The sequence below is a fragment of the Pteropus vampyrus genome, unplaced genomic scaffold (genome assembly GCF_000151845.1).
Source record: "Pteropus vampyrus isolate Shadow unplaced genomic scaffold, Pvam_2.0 Scaffold164, whole genome shotgun sequence".
Classification (NCBI taxonomy): domain Eukaryota; kingdom Metazoa; phylum Chordata; class Mammalia; order Chiroptera; family Pteropodidae; genus Pteropus; species Pteropus vampyrus.
The window spans coordinates 544,780-557,447 of record NW_011888945.1 but is presented as its reverse complement, the minus strand read 5'-3'; the positions used below and the strand labels follow the sequence as shown (position 1 = coordinate 557,447).

At 45.7% G+C, this 12,668-nt stretch overlaps 1 pseudogene; it reads left to right on the top strand.

The window, feature by feature from the left end:
- The first annotated feature begins 7,721 nt into the window (after window positions 1-7,721).
- LOC111745755 lies at window positions 7,722-7,840 on the top strand (annotated as a pseudogene).
- The last annotated feature ends 4,828 nt before the right edge of the window (window positions 7,841-12,668 follow it).

The following is a 12,668-nucleotide window of genomic DNA, read 5'->3' as shown; positions in this document are numbered from 1 at the left end:
AAAGAAAGAAAGAAAGAAAGAAAGAAAGAAAGAAAGAAAGAAAGAAAGAAAGAAAGAAAGAAAGAAAGAAAGAAAGAAAGAAGGAAAGAAAGATGTCAACAGGACAGGGCCCATGGCCATTTCTGGGAATGATAACAAAAATAACCAGAAGGGCTTCAGGCGTCCACTTCAGTTGGTTATCGTTTGCCCCTTGGCTGTTGTCATATTCTCCTTCTAGGTAGTTGCACTGATCAATGAGGACACGCTCTTATGTGAAGCAACGCTGTGGATGGTGGGATCAGGCCCATGCAAGTCCTCAGGGACTCCGAGAAGCTTGTCCTTGGAAGCCACAGCGGGAAACTTCTCCAGAGAGAAAAACACCATCTCTTTCCTCCCAGATTTTATTTCCTCTCTGATGTGTTCTTATTCCTTCCTTTAAGGAGCACTTAGCCTCAGCGTAGGATGTAGCAGGGACTGCCCTGGTTGCTTTGGAAGACACGAAAATGAACACAATCTGGAGCTTTCTTTCAAATTGATAGCCTAGTAATTACCTTATATTCTTCCGAAGCCGTCGCCTCTTAAGGGTCATCCGTTGTGATGTTCAAGAAGATGTTTTCAGAAATTAACCACACTGAACACAACCACAAAGCTTCCCTTTTTGGGGAAGTACCACAATCTTATTGATTGTTCTTCTGAATAAAGACTCTTGGAGAAATAGACTTATGTTTACAACCCTGCAAGCACTTCCTCACAAATAGATATTCATATCAAATAGATATATATATTTTTTTTTCTGGGACCATATGCCTTCCAACTTGAATTCAGAAAATATGACCACTTACTGAATAACCAATTAAGTACTTTGAGGTTCTGATGCAAATTTCCCTGAGTTGGTGGGGGGACCCCAAGGCCTGCACCAAGAGAAGAGGAGGGTCCTTTGGTGGAGAGTGTAGAAAGAATTCAACTCACACACCAGAGTTAGAGTCAGAAAGAGAGTGATTAGAAAAGGGGCCACACTCCATAGCCAGAGTGTGGTCTCCTCACAGAGGCAGCGTGAGAGGGACCAGGAGAGATGGGAAAGACAGTGATTAGGGGGCTGAGAGGTCAGAGAATTCAGGTTACATGTCAATTTTTTAGTTCCCACTTCCTTGGATGTGGACACAGTGAGGACAGGGAAGAGTATGCAGCATGAAAAGGTAAGAATATGCAGACTGAACGGCCTGTTGGCAGATCCCAGCCCTCAGCCTTGGGTCCCCCATGGTTTTAGCCACAGGGAGTGACTGTTGGCTCCTGGTTCCCCTGCACAGGTGTGGGGAATGAGTGGTTAGGAATCCCGCAGAAATTGTCCTTTGTTCTGCAGGTGACCTCCTGGCCTGGCCTCAGGGCGGATCAGCATATTCCAGTCTCTGAAGGTGGCTTGATGAACATTTTTAACTCTCTTGCCTCCTCCCTACATTGTTTGTGTTCCTCGTATCTTTGCCTGCATCCCCCAGTGTATCACAAAGTCTCTGAGGATACGCATTATGCTTTAAGAAGTAGTGTCCTAGGTTGTTCTTGCTACATGTCCTGTAAATGGTTGTGAATTGATTTTGCAGTGTTTAGATTCTGAGACCCCTTCCCTCCTCTATGGGATTGCAGACTTCCTAATGATTTAATTAGTACTTTTTGCTTTTCTGATCTGATTCATAACCTGTATTTAATTACTGCAAAATATCTCTGGAGTGCAAGGAACAAATTATTATTGCTATGACATTTGAGGAAGGTGAGACTTAGAGGAGTCTCAGAATCTACGAGTCACAGATGAGGACTATCTAATGGGGAATTTTCCTGCCACCAGCTTTTTCTCTTTCAGCCAGATCGTGACGTCTCTCAGAAACTCACTTACCTGGTAGCTGACTGTGAATGGGACACAGAGAAGGAGGCAACGGATTGCATGGATAAGCGAAAGAAAAATACAGGTGAGCAGTTTCATGATGCCATTTCCGGCCCCCTCTCTGCTCCAGAGCCTTGCAGATACTAACAAATGCATACGTGAGTGTCTGATTCTCCCCCAAACCCACTCACACCTCTATCTTTTTGTTTGAGGTGTCCATAAAGATTCAAATGCCTGCAGAGAGGGAGACAAAGACCATGCTAAACCTGTAAATGCAGAGTCCACACATAATGGGGGTGCAATCTCACTCTTTTATTAATTCATCGATGTGTCTTTATTTATTTGTTTATTTGTTTGTTTGTTTGTTTGTTTGTTTGTCTTGGTAGAGCAATTTCTTAACGTTGTAAAATTTACCTGCTACCCTCTGCCACCTCCCGGCACCCACCCTCCTTCCCACGGAATTCAAGGCCCCAGCGACATAGTGCTGCCGTCTTACCCAGCTTCACTTTGCTGCTGGACAACAGAAGGGATTCAGGGACGTGACACGAAGCCCAGGTTCAAGGCCAGTCTGACCCCAACGGGGCGGCTGTGAGACCGACAGTGGCCACATGGGCCTGTTGAAGACTGCGTTCGCCCAAGTACCTGGTGGAGCAGGGCTTCCTGCCCCCCGATTCCCAGCTGACCCCCGTTCTCGATCACGGCAGACCTGAGGGTGACGGGACGGGTGACGGAAGGCACTGTGGCATCTGAGGTCAGAGGTTTGGGACACAGCCGGGAAATGAATCGGCACCAAACGCCTGTCTCCAACAGAGGCTCCTGGGCCGAGGGCAGGTCTAGCCCTTGACATTCTGCCTCAGGCTACTTCTCAGGCTGCTGTCCTCACGGGGCTGCTCTGCATAGGCCAGACAGGTCAGTGGTAACAGCGGCCCCACGACCTTCGGAGAAGGAGAAAGACTCGTGTGTTCTGGCCCTCCTGACAGCGACCGTCAGTGACAACCCCAAGCACCACTGCCTTTTCATGGTCGTGTTCTGGCAGCATGCAGGCGCATCCACCAGATCTTCTGATTTCTGTTTTTTTTTTTTTTTTCTGTAATGTTCCAAGAACTGCCAGAGTCCCCGAGCTCATCGACGACCACTAGGTTGCCCGAACAGTTTGCCGTCCGTGTGTGGCCATCACCTTGCCAAACTCACGCGGGCCTGGCGGAGCTGGGAGTGGGCTCTGGCGTTTTTCCTGGGCCTCAGAAATGTAAACAGCCAAGTAATGACAGAGACAATAAATGCATGGCTTTATTTGCTGATATTGCTTTGGTTTTAAATTAATGAAATCAATGCACTTCTGAAAAATAAACCAAACTAAGTATGGCACGCGAGTGCCTCAGAGGCTGTCAGCTTAAACCAAGCTGAAGGCTACGCCTTTTAAGGCAGACACTGAACATGAAAAGGACCTCTTGGGTCATTAAAGCTCACCCCCCGCCAATATCAGAGGAACACTGGGCTGGTTTGGGGGTGCGATTGTCTCAGATTCCCTTCCACCCGAATCAAGGGAGGATTGGGCCGAGTCCTGCCTCTCGTTAGTCACGCCCTGTGGGGTGAGATGCAGCCATTGCTGGAGCTCACGGCCGCCTTTCCCAGCACAGCCTCCATCCGCAGCATCTCCAAGCAAAGGAAATGAGAGCATCGCCTGCCCCATCACTACCTGACCCTGGACTCCGCCCAAACCTTGGCATGTGCGCGCATCTCCAAGAGACGCCAAGCCAGGTCTCCCACGTAGCTGCAGGACAGACGTGATCGCCCCGCCTCCGCTGTTGGTCACATCTTCCCCCGTGAGGGTCGGGTTGGAGCACAGCCAGCTGAGCATTCATCTTGGCTCCATCTCGCCTCCTGTCCGGACACCTCTTCATGTCCAGTGTGACACACCCACTCCTTACCTCCAAGGTCACGTGCCTGCATTCCAGCTAGTTTGCATCCTTGTCGTGTTTAGATTCTTTTTTTTTTTTTAATGGAGAAAAGTGTGAGTGATTTCATCCTGATTTTCAAGCAGTGCCCCCTCCCTGGAAGACACAGCTCGTTGTCTCTGTCCGATGAGTGACTGGAGTGTGACTCTTGTGGAAGAAGAGTTTTGTCATTATCCACGGCTTGCTGCACAGTCGATCCAATTATTTGGGACAAGCAATCTGTCATTCTATTGTTTCCTTCCAATAGTTCCACTTTGGTGACAGTTGTAGAAAAGAAACTATTTTCGGTTTTAAAAGTGGATGAAGGGAGGAACCCAAAATAGCATCTTAAATAAGCATTTCTGAGGTTACTGGGGACCAGGGATCTGAGGACCTGATCCCATAGAAAGACCAAGAGTGTTCCTCAATATAACAAAAGTCCTGGAATGGTAAACTCCATCACATGTTTTGACCACTCTAAAAATAACACTTTTCCTCCCAAACTCTGCTAATGCACATATCCCCCTGCTACGCAAACCGCCAGCTTCCTGGAGCCATTTGCATGGGTTAATCTGGTTAGTTCTATTAATCAGCAAGGTTTTTGCTCTCTCCAGCCTTGCTTGAAATCAGCGGTTGCCACGTTGCAAACATCGTACATTCTGAAATTGATTATGGACACACACACACGTTTTTAGAACCACAAAAGGGGATTTCTAATCCAGGAAGAGATCATGTCTTTCTCATTCAGGAATTTATTTATTTAATAATGTATAAAAGTATAAGAATTACATATAATAGAATCCAGTGACAAAATCATCTTCATAGTGTTGAAGGAGAACCCAACATCCAGAACAAAACAGCTCTGTAACAAGCAGTTATTTAAAACTAGGACTAGTCTATAAAAATTTGACATATTAACGTGTCAGAATTTGGAGTTTACTACCGAGATGAATCCAGGAGGTGTTCTCCAACATGGGTGTTGTATTAATTGGCTAAGGCTGCTGTAACTAAGTTCCACCAAGACCAGGTGGCTTAAACCATTGAAATTTATTTTCTAATGATCTGGCAGCTAAGGCTTCAAGATCAAGGTGTCAGTCAGTAGGATTGGTGTCCCCTGAGGCCTTTCCCCTTGACCTAGAGATGGCCTCCCTCTCCCTGTTCTTCACCCCACCTTCCATCCATGTGTGTCTGTGTCCTATTCTTTTCTCTAAGGACATCAATCTCATTTTATTAAGGCCCACCCTAATGACCTCATTTTAACTTAGTTATTGCTTTAAAGACCCTGTCTCCAAATACCGCCATGTCCTGAGGTTAGGACTTCAACATATGCATTTGGGGAGGGACCCATTTCAGTCCCTAAAAGGCCCTTCAAGCGATCAGAGCCACTGGTTAGCACTGTACTGTGGAAGGTTCGATGGGCTTCCAAGAAGCCCGTGTCTTCTCTAATCCATAAATTACATCCAGACCTGCTCACGGGATTCTGGTCCGCACGATTCTGGCTGATGTTGCATCCTCACATGTGGCCTCTCCTTGCCCTACAGCTTGCATATGCATTCGCCCTGCAGCTTTCAGCCTTTGCTCACCCGCATTAGCCACCTTCCTTCTAGATCTGTCCCACTCCCCAGGCCATTCTTTGGCTTAGGACCTACAGATCTTGACCTTCTGTCGTCATGGAGACCAAGAGATCTTACTCATGTGATGAGAGACGTCGTGTTTGTATTTGAATCAAATACAAACAGGTTATTTTGCAAAAGAGTCCACTTTGCAGGTTGATTTTAATTGCGAACGCCTGAATTGAATTCCAAGTGTTCACATTTAAGCTAGCCTGGTGGATTTTTAAATTTCCAAAATGGATGCAGATTTGCATGTACATTTTGGAAAGCTATACACGGCAAAGAAGTTACCCCAGTGCAAAATCAAACAACCAACACATTTTAAAACTTCAGAGAAGTGTTTCCTCATGATTTTTATTCTGAGCAAATGAGCCCTCAAAACCACACAGATAAATCATTAAACATCTGAAAATTGGCCTCATGTTTCTTGGCTCCAGTGTTTTCCACGACTCTTGTTTTTTGGACACATGTCCTTTGAAATGTACGCACAGGGTTTACGTTATTCGGAGAAATGCACAGAATCCAACAGACATGGCATCCTCTGATGGCTGTCAGCAGAAGGAACAGTTTATACAGACACTCAGAGAATGCCTAAATAATCTTCGTGTCAAATGTCATAGTGTAGGAGGGAGGGCCCTCACTGTAGGCTACAAGGCTTAAAAAAGTCTCAGAGAAAAAGAAGGACACCCTTCCAGGAAACCGAAATGATAAGACTTGAAGCGAGAAATGTGTGAATGGGCAGATATTTGTTGAGCCACAGGGACAGGCGGCTGCCACATTTGAATGTCAAATAACACTTGGGTTTAAATTCCAGTTCTGAACCTGCTTTAGAAAGCTCATAACTGTCTTTGTGCCTCATTTTTTTTTTTTTTTTTTTTTTGGTAAACTGGGCATGAGCACCCACCTTCCAGGGGGGTCCTGGCTTAGAGATGACCTGCAGTGTGCACTCCCAGCTCAGTTTCAAGCACGCGGGGCCCGTGTCAAAAGGCTCTCGTCAAACTTTTACTCCGGTGGAAATGTGACAGAATGTGTAGGTGGAGATAAGATTGGGAACCTGCGAAAAGGTAGAAGCAGAAACACGAACGGAAAAGATATCCCGGTAACTGACAATTGTCTGGAACTCGAGGTGTAAGTCATGTGTATCTATAACATATATGATGAGTATGAAACCTCTCAGTGGCAAAATTCCAGGATTTCTCAGCTAAGGAAACACGGGACTATGAGAGAGTCCATGAATCTTGGCACGAGAGGGAATTTTCCTGTTACGCTTGATTGAGACTGTTCTCTTATGTCTTCGTAAGGAAGAGTATGTGACATAGCTCACCTCCCTGATGTACCACTGCACAGGGGAGGGGCAGGCCTTTTGCGGGGTGCTGACTGGAAAAGCGAAAGTTCCCAGGATTCAGCACCACGCAAAGACTCTTGCCTGGGAAGGGTCAGAAGCAAGAATCCAGACTGTGGTGCGTGCCGTCAGTATTTAGTCTTAACTATGAAATGCTCTCAAAGGTAGCTGAGGAGGATTATGGTCATCTCAGGGAGCTGATTCGAAGCAGAAGGAAGCCCAGTGGAGCACGACACTGGCTGCGGGCCAGGGTAGGACATGGATGAGAAGGAGTGAAGGACACAGGATCAGATCAGGGAGAGAAGCATGTGCCCAGGACACAGCGCAGAACTTGCTTTAGAGTGAGAAAAGATTGGCGTTAACATCAGACCATTATGTGCTGTGGTTTGCTTATACGCACTGCTTAAATTAAGTGCTTTACGAATTAACTCGATTTGTTCTACCTTTTCAGCCAAGCCTTTTTCTTGACAGTATAAAGCCCCAAATCCAGACTCTGGAGAGTTTTTACTAATGTGCCAAAAGGAGGTGTCAGGCAGAGTGCCTAATTATTTTATATTCATGATTTCTTTACATTTTCACGATAATTCTGAACTATGATATTATAACCATTGTATGGAAACAGCAGGATAGCGACTAGGCCAAGGAAAGCAAGGGGCCTAGGTGCAAACTTTAAGTTGACACTCACTGTCGAGAGACAGCCTCGCACTCACATGACCTTGAGGCAACGTAGTGTGTGCCCCGGCTGCGTCGCTTGCCTCACCCCAGTTTTGGGTTTGGGAGCCAGGTGCTGGGAGGTAGAGAGCTGGTTCCAGCTGGGCCTTGAATTTCTCCCAGGCAAAAGCAGCTGATAGTCATCAAGACGCTGGTGGAGCATGGTTCGCTCTTCTGGTGATATGTCCCCATAAGAACGGACCCTAGATAAACTGAATGAGATCTGCTTCTGATCAGATGATCACATGTTACATAAAAATCATAGGCGAGTCTACAGCCACGCCACCCTGAACGTGCAGGATCCCGTCTGATCTCGGAAGCTAAGCAGGGTCGGTCCTGGTTAGTACTTGGATGGGAGACCACCTAGGAAGACCAGGTGCTGTAGGCATTAAAAAATAAAAAATTATAAAAATAAATCAAAGATGTGCTGCAGCAGCAGCCTCCACAAGTTCACACACCATCAGAGGAGCTAGATCTGGTCTCCAGGACTCCCCGTATATGGAGCCAAGCGGAGGGAAGTGACTCTGTGCCATGCGGTTGACTTGCCCCAAGCAAGGAGGCAAAGGGGAAACAGGAAGAGGTCCCCGCTGTTGCATGCAGCAGTTTCCGGCCAGGTCGGAGACAAGACCTGACCCGCATGAGGGAGATGGCAGAGGGTGGGGTGGTACCCCAAACTGTCCTCCACGTGGCACGAAGTGGCACCCACACACCCGGCGTCTGGAGCACACGGAGTACAGGCTCAGCCGCTTCATCACTTCACAGCCTGTCCCCAGCACGAACCCAGCCCCCTCCTCCCAAGAGGAGAGGCATGTGCCGTGATCGCTGTCTGCAAGGGACATCTGTGATCGCGGAGCTCCAGGCGCAGGATCTGGCAGGACAGGGAAGCCACCCTGACTCTCGGCTGGTCCCATCTGCTTGGGGTGGCCTGCAGCCCACGGGTCCGGCCACAGTCACCTGGGAGGCTGCATGCTGGGGTGCGGGAGGGCATTTCTAAAATAAGGCATCATTCGTCTATTTAGGTCGTATCTGAGAGACAGAAGGTGGAGATGCAAAAGCTGGGAGTGTTTCTGGCGGGGGCCCCCTTGGGGTGCACTCAGGAGCATACATTCTGCATTGTGCACAAGAGCCAGAAGCCAGGGGACCCAAATGACTCACCTGTGTGCTGGGACAAGCGCTGAGGTCGCCCTACTCTTTTCTATGCATTCCAGTTCCCTTGAGTGGACACCAACTTTCGTCTAGGACCCGTGGGATGCTCAGAGCCCACCGTATGTGGTCATAGAAGCCGAAGATCCATGTCCTTGTAAACCCTGAGTTACATTCCAAGCTGCGTTTATTTCTTTACCAACCCTGGATCAAGGGCAACGAGCCTCTGGGAAACTCAAAGAGAAATAAGCCTTGCTATAGCATAAATTCATTTTTTTTTCTTTTTTTCTTTTTTTCTTTTGTTCTTTGTTTGATTCATTTTGCTTAACCCTCCCACTTAGGTATCTGAAACTCTGAATCTGACTTGACGGACAGTTGGGTTCACCTGTTTTGTGTATGTATTTCTACCACAGCTAAATGGGATCCTAACAAACAAAATGACCTGTCTAAAATGACAGGGCACATTCTCTGCCGTAGAAACAATGTCCTTTAGCTATACACTTAATTTAAACACAGTATAAATAACCAGAAGTTGGGCATAGATAATAAGCCCCAGCCCCTTAGCAAAATGTCATCAAAATAACTCTCTCTATCTGGGGCAAATTCAGACCCTGTGTTGCTGCAATTTATTAATTCTTTTTTTTTTTTTCATTCAATCATCAAACATTGAGTGGGTCCCTCCTGTGTTTTGGATGCATTCTGATTTCCTCTCCTTTTATATACAGTACCAATCACTTTCGAAGCAGAGCAGGAGCAGCGCTGGTTCTATAAATTGTGATTTTTAGTCTGCGTCGTGGGGAATTCTTTGTTAATTGAGTGCCGATAGTGACAACGGGAGCTATAACACCTAGCGTAACAGTCGAGACGGATCACATTTCAAAGCATCCTGGGGAATGCTCACCGCAGCCATCTCTGCCTTTCTCTTCTCCACAAGCTCTGATATAACCTGCTCAGTGTGGAGATGGAGGCCGTTTCACATTCCACTTGACATTTGGCAGGAAGAAGGCAGTTCCCATATTGAGTCTGACCTGAAAATAGGATTCTCACTACATGAAAGTGACCCATGGATTATGTAATCATCGTTGGGTCAAAGCAACACCAAACACCCATTTCCCAGCTTACAGGAGCTGCCAAAGCCTTTCGATGAAATCATGTCTCATAGCTTGTGCGGGCTTTGCAAGCTCCGGTGGCGAGATTAGAAGTCTGCTTACGTTCATCACGATAAAAGACCCACTAGGGCACGGTGCATTCACGCTCTCAAAGAGTTCCTTAAAAAGGAAATTATACGTATGTACTAGAGAGCAACGCAAAGGGAAAGGGTCATCATTTTCTACTTTTCTTCAAGGAACCTGAGTTTTAGAGTGAATTGATTTCTTGACCATGAGATTTTAAACACCATTAAAGAACTTAATACTCTCAATATCTAATAAATCTTGGTTCCCTAATATAAAATAAATAAATAAATTTCAGTCTTTCGGTATGCAGTATTGAGATAAAATGTGAAAAGCTTATAATTTTATAATACATTAAAAATAATATATTTATTGTTCCCAACAAATATTTATTCTTTGGGCTCTATGGGTTGGGCATTTTTCTAGGTAATAAGGATAAAGTGGGGAGCAGAACAGACAACATGCCTGAACTCAAAAATTTAATGAGAGAAGAAAGGAAATAAACTTAACTATTAACTTAAAGCAAAATCGTGATCATCATTAGGCAGATAATTATAATTGGGGATGTGACAGAGAGTGACTAAGTAGTGACTTCAGGTTATTTGTTCACATAAGAGCTCTCTGGAAAAGTGAAATTTGAGCTAAAACCGTGTGACAAAAGGGCGACTAGGCATGGGTTGGAGGGGGAGCATGCCAGGCTGAGGAAACAGCTCATCCAAAGGCCCCGAAGCAGGAATTAGATGAAATATTTACTGAACGGAAAAGAGGATGGAGTGTATGCAGCATAATGGGGAAGGGGACAAGGGGACATCGGGGCGATGTAGGTGGAGCCAGAGAGTCTGTGAGCTCAGGTAGGGAGTTAGAATTTTATTGTAGGTGTGATGGAAATTCACTGCAGCCTTGTGAGTGAGACGTCGATGCCATATTACTTGCATTTCAATAACATTGCTCTGGCGACCACGGATGGAATAGATGGGAAGGAGCTTGGGTCCAGGCAGGTAGACCAGATGGGGAGCAATCTGAGTTTGCAGAGAAGAGAGGACACTTGCTTTGCCCTAAGGGGACAGTAGGAGAGACAGACCAAATCAGATGATTCGGCACATATCTAGGAGATAAGAGTTTACAGCATCTGCTAACGGACTGAATTTGTGGGGGCTGGTGGAATATTTGAAAATGCTGTTAAAATTTTCAAATTGTGAGGTGTTTGAAAAAAATATATAGCAGTCAAGGAGATGCAAGTCAACAAAATTGAGCTCTCTTGGGCTCTGCCAAGCTTCCTGCCTTAGCTAAGACTTAACATGGTGCTGTGATGTCTTCTGTCTTTGATTTTTGTGGCGCTAACTAAAGTCTAGGCAACACTTGAGGATTTATAAGGGCTTACTTGATACATCGACATCCTGAAGAATGAAATGAACCTTCTGGATACCTGGATATAGAGTCCTACACTCGGGAGGCATTAATGTCGTCTTCTGGGCCTGGCCCTGGGCTGGGGGAGAGTCTGTAGAAATTCAGGCAGGAAGATGATATAATTAGGCTTGCATTTTTAGACGAGTCCTCTGGTCGAAGCGGCCAGAAAAGATCCGAGCGTTCCAAGGAGGGTGCGGTGAGGAGCTGTTATGTCATTCCAGGAGAGATTAGAAAATAACTTTGGCTAATGTAGTAGAGGCGCCATTTTATTTTATTTTATTTTTTGAGAAGAGATAACAATTTCTTAGCTTGCATATCATTCTCAATTTCGTATATCTAAAACAATGCTGTGTGATAGAAATACAATATAAGCCACATATAATTTTTAATGTTCTATTAGCCACATTGAAAAGTAAAAATACTAAACAGAAGAATCAATTTTACTAATGTATTTTCTTTAACTCGATATGTCTAAAATGTTATCATTTTGATGCATAAACCAACAGAAAGTACTAATGAAACCATTCACGCTCTTTTTTCCTCATCTTGCCTTTTAAATCTGTATCTCACTTTTACAAGACATCTCAGTTTGGTCTTCCTACATGTCAAGTTTAATAGTGATATATACAAGTGGCTGCTAGAGGAGGCAGCTTTAATCTAGACTGTTCTAGAGTTTCCACTTGAACTTGAGCCAATGACCCCCTGTGCAAATTTATCACTGGTGTCCCAGGTGCCAGGAGTCCACAGTTCTAGCCTTAGCCCTTTTAGAAAGCCAACATATGATCTAGAGGCAAAATAATTAGTGGCCCGAACTTCGGTGGTCCCTTCTCTATCTGCAAGGGATGGAAGTAAAGATCCCTTTTAGTCCTAAGGTTCGATGATTAAACAATTTTTTGGCTGTGGCAGTGGTGAAAATTCCAGAGCCATTCTTTTGAAGGAAGGCAATAGCCTACTGGTTTTTCCGTGCGGACGTTTTCTTCACGCAAGCAGTTTCACCCTGAGCCCAGTTCAGATCTGATACGGGAAGATGGGCCGGCTTAGTCAGATGTTGGACAGAAAGCCTTCAAGTGTGTCTCCAGGTCTGTGGGAGGCGGGCAGGGTGGTTCAGCCGCAGGGCTTGTCCCATGAGTCAGGACGAAGCTGACTGATACCAGGCAGCACTGTTGGCGATAAGTGGCAAATAGGACCCAATCTTAAGATTCATCGCTCACTGTCCCAAGTTACTTCTTGCAAAAGATGAGGTGTTAACCTGTCTGGCCTGGCTGCATTTCAGTGTGAAGAATTAATCTCCTCACTGGAATTCCCCTAAAAGCTTTACCTGGCCAGAACTTTCTTCATGCCAACTCCTCCTCCTCGTGTGGATACAGTTTAAGAAATGCCAAGTTTCAGGAGAAGCCAGGGAGAGCCTGGTATGTAACAACCTTTCCTGCAGACCCAACTAAGAGCTTAGGTAGCATCCACTGATTCTGAGTTGAGAAAAGAGATAGGATACTT